Source organism: Chiloscyllium plagiosum, unplaced genomic scaffold, assembly GCF_037043375.1.
Source record: "Chiloscyllium plagiosum isolate Xiang-an unplaced genomic scaffold, Cpla_swu_hap1 HiC_scaffold_51, whole genome shotgun sequence".
Classification (NCBI taxonomy): Eukaryota; Metazoa; Chordata; class Chondrichthyes; order Orectolobiformes; family Hemiscylliidae; genus Chiloscyllium; species Chiloscyllium plagiosum.
The window spans coordinates 27,746,651-27,750,693 of record NW_028270189.1 but is presented as its reverse complement, the minus strand read 5'-3'; positions in this window follow the sequence as shown (position 1 = coordinate 27,750,693).

The following is a 4,043-nucleotide window of genomic DNA, read 5'->3' as shown; positions in this document are numbered from 1 at the left end:
CGAGTGTCAGAGAGTCAGAGAATGTCAGAGTGTGTATCAGAGTGTCAGAGAGAATCAGAGAGTGTCACAGTGTGTCACAATCTGTCAGAGAGTGTCACAGTGTGTTTCGGAGGGTGTCAGAGAGTATCAGAATATGTCACAGTGTGTCTCAGACAATATCAGACACAGTAAACGTGTTTCACTGTCTCAGAGACTGCCACAGTCTGTCTCAGAGAATGTCACAGTGCCTCAGCGAGAAGAGAGAGAGAGAGAGAGTGTCACACGGAGTCTCTTAGAGAGACAGACAGAGAGTGTCACAGTGTCTTAGAGAGTGTCACTGTGTGTCAGACAGAGATTCAGAGAGTGTTACAGCGTGTCTCAGAGAGAGTAAACGTGTATCAATATGTGTCTCTGAGAATGTCACAGTGTGTCAGAAAGTGTCACAGTGTGTCTCAGAGAGAGTCAGAGAGTATCACTGTGTGTCTCAGTGGGTGCCAAGGTGTGTCTTAGAGTTAGTCAGAGAGTGTGACATTATATCACCGTCTGTCAGAGCGAGTCACAGTGTGTCTCAGCGAGTGTCACAGTGTGTCAGAGTGTCGCAGTATGTCTCAAAGAGAGTCAGAGAGTATCATTGTGTGTCTCAGAGAGAGTTAGAGAGAATCAATGCGTGTCTCAGAGTGTCAGAGAGTGTCACAGTGTATCTCAGAGAGTGTCCCAGTGTGTCTCATAGAGTGTCAGGGAGAGTCAGAGAGTGTCAGTCTGTCAGAGTGTGTCTCAGAGTGCCAGAGAGTGTCTAAGTGTTTCACGGTGTGTCTCAGAGAGTGTCATAGTGTGTGTCAGAGAGGTTCACAGTGACTCCAAGAGAGACATAGAGTGACACAGTGCCTCAGCGAGAGACAGAGAGTGTCAGAGAGAGTGTCAGAGAGTGTCAGAATATGTCAGAAAGTGTCACTTAGTGTCACAGAGAGAGTCAAAGACTTTCACGATGTGTCTCACAGAGAGTCAAAGTGTATCTCTTTGTGTCTCAGAGAGTGTCACAATGTGTCTTAGAGAGTGTCAGAGAGAGTCAGAAAGTGTGTCAGTGTTTCGCATAGTGTGTCAGAGAGAGTCAGAGATTGTTACTGGGTGTCACAGTCTGTCAAAGCGTGTCACAGTTTGTATCAGAGTGTCACAGTGTGTCAGAGCGAGAGAGTTAGAGAGTGGGACATTGTGTCAGAGAGTGTCACAGTGAGTCAGAGAGAATCAGAGAGTGTCACAGTGTGTCAGAGAGTGTCTGAGAGAGTCAGAGTGTGTCAGAGTCTGTCAGAGCGTGTCTCAGTGTCAGAGGCAGTCCGAAAGTGTCACAGTGTGTCTCAGAGTGTCATAGAGGGTCACAGTGTGTCTGGGATTGTCAGAGTATGTCAGAGAGAGAGTCAGAGCGTTTTAGAGTGTGTCAAAGAGTGTCACAGTGAGTCTCAGAGAGAGTCAGAGACTGTCACAATATCTCAGAGAGTGTCACGTTGTGTCAGAGAGTGGCACAGTGTGTCTCAGAGCGAGACAGAGTATCACCGTCGGTATCATAGAGAGTCACAGAGTGTCAGTGTGTCTCAGAGAATGTCAGAGAGTGACACAGAGAGACAGAAAGAGACACACAGTTTATCACAGTCTGTCAGAGAGTGTTACAGACTGTCTCAGATTGTGTCAGAGAGTGTCAGAGAGTGTAAAATGTGTTTCAGAGCGTGTCAGAGAGTGTCAGAGAGAGTCAGAGAGTGCCACAGTCTGTCAGACCATGTCTTAGAGTGTCAGAGGTAGTCACAAAGTGTAACAGTGTGTCTCAGGCAGGGTCAGACCATGTCACAGTGTGTCAGAGAGAGAGTCTGAGAGTGTCACAGTGTGTCAGAGAGCGTCACAGCCTGTCTCACAGAGCGTCAGAGAGAGTCTGAGAGTGTCACAGTCTGTCAGAGCATATCTCAGTTTGTCAGAGGTAGTCACAAAGTGTCACAGTGTGTCTCAGAGTGTAAGAGAGTCTCACAATGTGGCAGAGATTGTCATAGTATGTTAGAGAGATACCCAGAGCGTGTCAGAGTGAGTCAGAGAGTGTCACAGTGTGTCTCAGTGTGTCACAGTGTCTCAGAGAGTGTCACATTGTGTCAGAGAGTGTCACAGCGTGTCTCAGATAGTGTCAGAGAGAGAGAGAGAGAGTCACAGTTTACCACAATCTGAAAGAAAGTGTCATAGACTATCTCAGAATGTGTCAGAGAGTATCAGAGAGTGTCACAGTGTATCTCAGAGAGAGTCAGGGAGTGTAAGGTGTGTCTCAGAACGTGTGAGAGAGTGTCAGAGAGAGTCAGCGAGTGTCACAGTCTGTCGGAGCATGTCTCATAGTGTCAGAGGCAGTCACAAAGTGTCACAGTGTGTCTCAGAGAGGGTCAGCAAGTGTCACAGTGCTTCAGACGGTGTCACAGGGCATCAGAGAGAGCGTCAGAGATTGTCACAGTGTGTCAGCGAGTGTCACAGCGTGTCTCAGAGAGTGTCAGAGAGAGTCAGAGAGTGTCACACTTTATCAGAGCATGTCTCAGAGTGTCAGAGGTTGTCACAAAGTGTCACAGTGCGTCTCAGAGTGTCAGAGAGTCGCACAGTGTGACAGAGATTGTCACAGTGTGTTAGAGAGGTAGCCAGACGGTGTTCGAGTGTGTCAGAGAGTGTCAGGGTGTCACAGTGTCACATTGTGTCAGAGAGTGTCACAGCATCTCGCGGACCGAGACAGGGAGTATCATAGTGTGTCAGAGATTGTTACAGTGTGTCTGAGAGAGAGTCAGAGAGAGACAGAGTGAGACAAAATTTACCACAGTCTGAAAGAAAGTGTCACAAACTGTCTCAGAATGTGTCAGAGAGTATCAGAAAGTATCACTGTGTGTCTCAGAGAGAGTCAGAGAGTGTTACAGTGTGTCACAGTCTGTCAGAGAGTGTCACAATGTGTCTCAGACAGTGTAAGGGAGTGTCAGAGAGAGTTAGAGAGCGTGAGAATGAGTTTCAGAGAGTGTCAGAGAGAGACAGAGAGTATCTTTTTGTGTCTCAGAAAGTGTCAGAGAAAGTCAGGCAGCCTCGCAGTGTGTCAGAGAGTGTCACAGTGTGTCAGACATTGTCACAGTGTGACAAAGGAGAGTCAGAGTCTCACAGTGTGTTTCAGAGAGAGTCGGAGAGTGTCACAGTTTGTCTTGGAGAGAGTCAGAGAGTATCTCTGTGTGACAGAGGAGAGTCAGAGAGACTCTGAGAGTGTCACAGTATCTCTGAGAGTGTCACATTGTGTCAGAGTGTCGCAGTGTGTCTCAGAGTGAGACAGGTAGTATAACTGTGTGTCTCAGAAAGAGACAGAGAGTGTCATAGTGTGTCTCAGAGCGTGTCAGAGAGTATCATAGTGTGTCTCAGTGAGCGTCAAAGAGTGTTACAGAGCGTGTCACAGTGTATCAGATAATGTCACAGTGTGTCTCAGAGCCTGTCATAGTGTGCCTGAGAGTGACACAGTGTTTCTCAGAGAGTCAGAGCGTGCCACATAGTGTCTCAGAGCGTGTCACAGTGTGTCTCAGACAGTGTCAGAGAGAGTCAGATTGTGTCACAGTCTGTCGGAGCATGTCTCAGAGTGTCGGAGGTAGTCAGAAAGTGTCACAGTGTGTCTCAGTGTGTCAGATAGTGTCACAGTGTGACAGAGAGTGTCACAGGGTGTCAGAGAGAGAGTCAGAGCGTGTCAGATTGTGTCAGAGAGTGTGACCGTGTCTCTCAGTGAGTGTCAGAGAGTCAGAGTGTGTTACAGTCTGTCAGAGAGTGTCTCAGAGTGTCAGATGAAGTCAGAAAGTGTCACAGTGTGTCAGAGATTGTCACAATTTGTCAGAGAGAGATTCAGAGAATTTCAGAGTGTGTCACGGAGTGTCACAGTGAGTCTCAGAGAGTCCGAGAGTGTCACAGCATCTCGGAGTGTCACATTGTGTCCGAGAGTGTCAATGTGAGCCTGAGAACAAGACAGAGTGTATCACAGTCTGTCTCAGAGAGAGTCAGAGATTGTCACAGTGTGTCTCAGAGCGAGACAG